The sequence below is a fragment of the Orcinus orca genome, chromosome 4 (genome assembly GCF_937001465.1).
Source record: "Orcinus orca chromosome 4, mOrcOrc1.1, whole genome shotgun sequence".
NCBI lineage: Eukaryota > Metazoa > Chordata > Mammalia > Artiodactyla > Delphinidae > Orcinus > Orcinus orca.
In genome coordinates, this window is record NC_064562.1 from 28,226,357 (window position 1) to 28,233,271 (window position 6,915).

A 6,915-nucleotide genomic window follows, 5' to 3' on the forward strand; every position below is an offset into this window, starting at 1 on the left:
CCGGCAACCCCTTGTTTGTTCTCTGTATCTGTGAGTCTGTTTTTGCTCTGTTTGCTTGTTCCTTTGTTTTGTTTTTTAACAAAACATATAAGATTATACGGTATTTGTCTTTCTCACTTTGACTTATTTCACTTAGCATAAGAACCTCTAGATCCATCCATGTTGTAAATGGCAATATTTCATTCTCTTTTATGTCTGAGTAATATCTCATTATATATATAACATCTTCTTTACCCATTCATCTATCAATGGACACAGGTTGCTTCCATATCTTGGCTATGGTAATATTGCTGCAATAAACATAGAGATGCATATATCTTTTTGAATTAGTGTTTTTGTTTTCCTGGGATAAATACCCAGGACTGGAGTTGTTGGATCATATGGTAGTTTGATATTTAGTTTTTTTGAGGAAACTCCATACTGTTTTTCAGAGTGGCACCAATTTACTTTCCCACCAACAGTGCACAAGGGTTTCTTTTTCTTCACATCCTCACCAACCCCTGTTATTTCTTGTCTTTTTGATGAAAGCCATTTTAACAGAAGTGAGGTGAAAACTCATTGTGGTTTTGTGCATTCCCTTGATGATTAGTAATGTTGAGCATCTTTTCATGTATCTGTTGGTCATCTGTATGACTTCTTTGGAAAAATATCTACTCAGATCCTTTGCTCATTTTCTTGGTCAGACTGTTTGTTCTTTTGATACTGAGTGATATGAGTTCTTTACATATTTTGAATGTTAGCCTGGATATGTCTTTTGCAAATATATTCTCCCATTCAGTAGGCTGCTTTTTCATTTTATTGATGGTTTCCTTTGTTGTACAAAACAGCACAGCATTTTCTTGATTAGTCTGGCTAAAGGTTTATCAATATTGTTTATCTTTCCAAAGAACCAGCTCTGAGTTTCATTGCTCTTTTCTGATGTTTTTGGTCTTTATTTCATTTATTGCCACTCTGATCTTCATTATTTCTTTCCTTCTACTAACTTTGGGTTTGGGTTTTTTTTTTCTAGTTCCTTTAAGTGTAAGATTAGATTGTTTATTTGAGATCTTTCTTGTTTCCTGATGTAGGCCTATATTGCTATAAATGTCCCTCTTAGAACAGCTTTTGCTAAATCCCATATATTTTGGAATGTTGTGCTTGCATTTTCATTTGTCTCAAGGTATATTTTGATTTCCAGGTTCATCACTGCAATGATCCATTGGTTGTTTAGTAGCATGTATTTTGACTCCACATGTTTGTGGTTTTTGTTTTTTTTCTTGTAGTTGATTTCTAGTCTCATACTGTTGTGGTCAGAAAAGATGCTTGACTTTTCAGTCTTTTTAAATTTATTAAGACTTGTTTTGTGACCTAGCATGTGATCTATGCTGGAGAATGTTCCATGTGTAATTGAAAAGAATGTGTATTCTGCTGCTTTTGGATGAAATGTTCTATATACATTCATTAAGTCAATCTGGTCTAATATGTTGTTTAAGGCCAATGTTTCCAATTGATTTTCTGTCTGGATGATCTATCCATTTATGTAAGTGGGGCATTAAAATCCCCTACTATTATTGTGTTACTGTCAATTTCTCCCTTTATTTCTCAGTTCATATTTGATTTATGCATTTTAGGTGCTCCTGTGTTGAGTGTATATGCATTTAAATGTTAAATATTCTTACTGGATTTATCCCTTTATCATTCTGTAATGCCCTTCTTTGTTTCTTCTTACAGTGTTTGCCTATTTTGTCTGATATAAGTACTGCTACCCCAGCTTTTTTTGTTGTTTCCATTTGCATGGAATACCTTTTTCAATCTTCTCACTTTAAGTCTGTGTGTGACTTTAGATCTGAAGTGACTCTCTTGTAGACAGCATATACATGGGTCTTGTTCTTTTATCCATTCAGCCACCCTTGTCTTTGGACTGGAACATTTCATTCATTTACTTTAAAGTAATTATTGATAGGTACGAACTTATTGCCATTTTGTTGATTGTTTTTTGGTTGTTTTTGTAGTTCTCTGTTCCATTCTTGCTCTCTTGCACTGCTCCCTTGTGATTTGATGACTATCTTTTGTGTTATGTTTAGATTCCTTTCTCTTTATTGTTTGCATATCTATTATAAGTTTTTGGTTTGTGGTTACTGTGAGGTTCATATATAACAACCTATGTATATAGGTGTCTATTTTAAGTTGATGATCTCCTAAATTTAAATGCATTCTAAAAGCACTACATTTTTATTCTACTCACAATTTTTTATGTTTTTGATATCATATTTTACATCTTTTTATTTTTTGTATCCCTTAATTACTTATTGTAGATATAGGTGATTTCACTACTTTTGTCTTTTAACGTTCTTATTAACTTATTAAGTGTTTAATCCACTACTTTTACTATATACTTGCCCTTATCACTGAGAATTTTTCCTTTCATAATTTTCATATTTCTAGTTGTGGCCTTTTCTTTTCCGCTGAGAAAAGTCCTTTTAACATTTCTTGTAAAACTGGTGGTGCTGAACTCTTTTAGCTTTTGCTTATCGGTAAATTTATCTCTCCTTCAATTCTGAATGATAACCTTGCCAGGTTGAGTATTCTTGGTTGTAGGTTTTTCTTTTCAGCACTTTGAATATATCATGCCACTCCTTTCTGGCCTGCAGAATTTCTGCTGAAAAGTCAGCTGATGGTCTTAGGGAGTTCTCTTGTACATAACTAGTTGCTTTTCTCTTGCTGCTGTTAGGATTCTCTCTTTATCTTTAATTTTTGACATTTTAATTATAATGTGTCCTGTTGTGAACTCCTTTGAGCTCATCTTCTTTGGGACTCTCTGTGCTTTCTGGACCTGGATGTCTGTTTCATTCCCCATGTTAGGGAATTTTTCAGCTGTTATTTTTTTCAAATAATTTCTCTGCACTTTTCTCTCTCTTCTCCTTCAGCGACTCCTATAATGGGAATTTTAGTACACTTGATGTTGCCTCAGAGGCCCCTTAAACTATCCTCATTTTGTAAAATTCTTTTTCCTTTTCTCTATTCACCTTGAGTGACTTCCACTACTCTTTCTTCCAGATCACTGATTCATTCTTCTGTATCACTTAATCTACCATTGATTCCCTATAGTCTATTTTTCATTTCAGTTATTGTATTCTTCAGCTCTGATTGGTTCTTTTTTACATTTTCTAACTCTTTGTTGAAGTTCTTTCTGTGCTTATCTATCTTTATCCCAAGTTTGGTGAGCATCTATATGATCATTACCTTGAACAACTTATCAGGTAGATTGTTTATCTCTGTTTGGTTTAGTACTTTTTCTGAGGTTGTGTCTTGTTTCTTCATTTAAAACATATTCCTCTGTCTCTTCATTCTGCCTAAATCTTTGTGCTTATTTCTTTGTATTAAGTATGTCTGTTACATCTCCCAATCTTGGAGAAGAGGCCTTAGGTAAGAGATATCCTATGGGGCCCAGCAGCACACTCTGCTCTGGCCACCAGAGCTAGATGCTCCAGTGATTTCCCCTATGTGGACTGTAGGTACCCTTCTGTTGTAGTGGAGCTGACTATTGTGCACACACTGGAGGCTAGTCTGGCCCCCAACCCAGTTGGCTGTGAGGCCCTAACTTGTGTGGTTGCTGCAGGCATGCTGGTGGGTGGGGCAGGCCTCTGGTGCTAATAGGCTACAGGGAGGATTCCAAATTGGCACCTGCCAATACCAGTGTCAGCAGTAGAATGAGATCACAAAAATGGTTGCTGCCAGCATCCCAGTCCCAGGAGGAGCCTCCTGCCTCTCTGGGAGGCTCTCCAAGATCAGCAAGTGGGTCTGACCCAGGCACCTTTCAAATTTCTGACTCTGCACCTGGGACTTGGGACATGCAAGATTTTGTGTGTGCCTTTTAAGAGCATAGACTAGGTTTCCTACACCCCTCTGGCCCTCTTGAATGTAAAGCCCACTGGCTTTCAAAGCCAAATGTTTCAGGGCCTTGTCCTCCCACTACAGGACCCCTGGGTTGGGGAGCCTGATGAGGGGCTCTGATCCCTCAATCTTCAGAGGGACCTCTGGGGTTGTGATATCCCTCCTGCTTGTGCGTCACTATACCGGAGGTGTGGGTACTGACCAGACTGCACCACCTTACCTCCTACCTATCTCACTGTGGCTCCTTTTTTTTATATTTTTATCTGCGGAAAATCTTTTCTGCTAGTCTTCAGGTCATTCTCAGAGATAGTTGTTTAGTAAGTACAGTTGACACTTGAACAAAGCAGGGGTTAAGCCACATACAACTTATAGTTGGTCCTCCGTATCCATGATTCCTCTGCCTCTGCAGATTCAACTAACCACAGACCATGTAATAACATAGCATTTACTACTGAAAAATATTTACGTACAAGTGGACCCAGGCAATTCAAACTCATGTTGTTCAAAGTCAACTGTACTTGTAATTTTGGTGTGCTCATGGAAGAAGGTGAGCTCAGGATTTTCCTACCCCACCATCTTGATCCCAATCCCCAAGGCCAAGGTTGTGCATTTCCTTATCTGTTTCATTGACCATCATTCAATAATTATTGTATAACAACATCTCCCCATGTCAGTAATCCAGACTATTAACCTACCAAATATAAAATTTTAATCTTAATAAAATATCCCCCAAAACAATAAAACTCCTAGGTGAATAGGACAATACTACAGTTGACTTTTGTAAGCCATCATTTGAATATATCTATCTAATGCTGTAGCCAAATTATTTACTCATGAGTGACACAAAGAAATTCCTCATTTTGGGTAAAAATCTACTGGAAAATTAAACATATGGCTGAGATAGAGAATGATTATGACTTGTTAGTAATCACACTGATATACTCAAGACACATTCATACACACTGATTCCTTCTTGCTGGAACACTCAGATTTCCAACAAGTTCATATATGCATTTAAATACTTTTGTCTTCCTGTTTTGATGATGCCTATTACAGACAGATGATGTTTGAGACTCTGATTCCTTTGAACACAAGGTTTTCCTTAGGGGATCTAATGTGCTTGGTCAAATCATAAAGTTGAATTATAGGGGTCCAAAGTCTATGTCAGAAGGTCAGAAGGTACTTGTTTTAAAAAACAAAGGAGGTATTCACAGTTTAAAGCAATGATATATTTAGATCCATGTTATGGCATATGGGGTAGATAGTCACCAATTCTATTTTCTTTTTCTCAGAAAAAAAAAAGCATAAAACTCCAGTGTTCCCTATAGTTGGATTAGGTTCAAGTACAGACTGGGTTTTGGCCAGTGACATGTAGAGGGAAGTAATATACCACATTCATGCCTGTTTCATAAGATCCAATGCATGACCATTCATAAAGGCAACCATAGAAATGATGCACTGAAGATGACAACATCTTGACAAGATGAAAGACAGCAACTTCAACGTCACTGGACAGTGATTTGAGAAAGAAACAAACCTTTTTTTACTTAGGCACTAAGCTCTGAGACTCAACAGCTTGTTTACTACTGCACCATAACTTAACTCAATCTGACTGAGAACGTGGTACTGGCCATGGGGAATACTATCAGAAAACTAAAGATGTGATGGGGCATCAGGCAGCAAAGAAGCTGCTATCACAATCTGGAAATATGTGATCTAAGTTGTGCAATGGGGGGGAAAAAAGTTGTAAAACTGTTATCGATGGTAATTTGATGGATATACTCCTAAGTCTGAAGCTCTAGAGTAAGATGATGGAAAACAGTCACACCATTAGTGTATACTGGTTAGTATAGGCTGCATTTGGCAGACATTACATGAAAGGGATGAGTTCAGGAAAGAAGGGACTGGTTTGGAACACTTTAAAATACAATTTTCATCTCAGGAGTCATACTTCATTGACATAGTAGTGTTTCCCAATTTCCACAGGGCCATTATATATTTAACATTAAGGATTAACACTGTCTATCTTAAATCCACTAGCCAAACATCATTAGCTGCTCTATTTTTAGCCAGGTCTATTCATATTGGGTGGTGGAGGGACAAAGACTGGACGTGTGGAGAAAGGAAAAAATAATGCAGCTGTATCCCAGCCTTTCAGAAGATCCCTTCCGAGTGAGTGGGTTAGAGTCTGTTTATGCTCTCCCTAACAATGCAGTATTTTTTAATAGCATATGGACTCTTTTGAATGTTTAGTGAACTTTCACATCAGGAAGGAAAATAAGCAAGACCATTATCTTACAACTTTCTTCCTAAGACAGAAAAAAATATAAATCTAAACACAATATTCAAATTCTCTTGAAAGACCAACTATAGATCTGGGGTGGAGAAACTTGAAGAGTGTGATCTGGTATTCATTTCAGCAAGCTGAATTTAATTTTCTACTTTGGAAGGCAATGTATGATAGTCATTGTTTAACATCATTCCTCTTAGGCCTCAAAAATCCCCATAAAAGAAACCTTATGGGGAATTTTTGTGGCTCATATTATGCCAAAGTTCTGAAAAGAGTGAGCTCGAACTTGGTGACCAATAGAGTTTCCTTCTTGTCCAAGGAGGAATAGCTTTGATCACCATCTGGACCACATGGAAAGCATTGAGAACCTGGTTGGGGAAGAGCCAAATAAATCACGTTGGTACCATCTGGCAATACTAAAAGCTGGGAAGGGGGTGGAAATTGCCACGGGCCAGTCCTGAAAAGACTACCTAGCCAGAGAAAAACTTAATGAGTTAACAGAGTAGGAGTCTTCTTGAAATAAGAATCAGGAGACGTAGGCTCTAAGACAGACCCTCCCTCTGACCATATATGTGACTTTAGGACAAGCCATGCCTCCATTTTAGACTTCATTCTCTTATTCTATAGAATGAGGGAGTTGGGCTTAACTATGGACTGCCAAGTGAAATACCTATGAGCATGTAGCAGGTAGTCTAATAGGGAGACCCACACACAGTGGGGACCATGGCTAAGTGAAGAACACATGCCCTTCC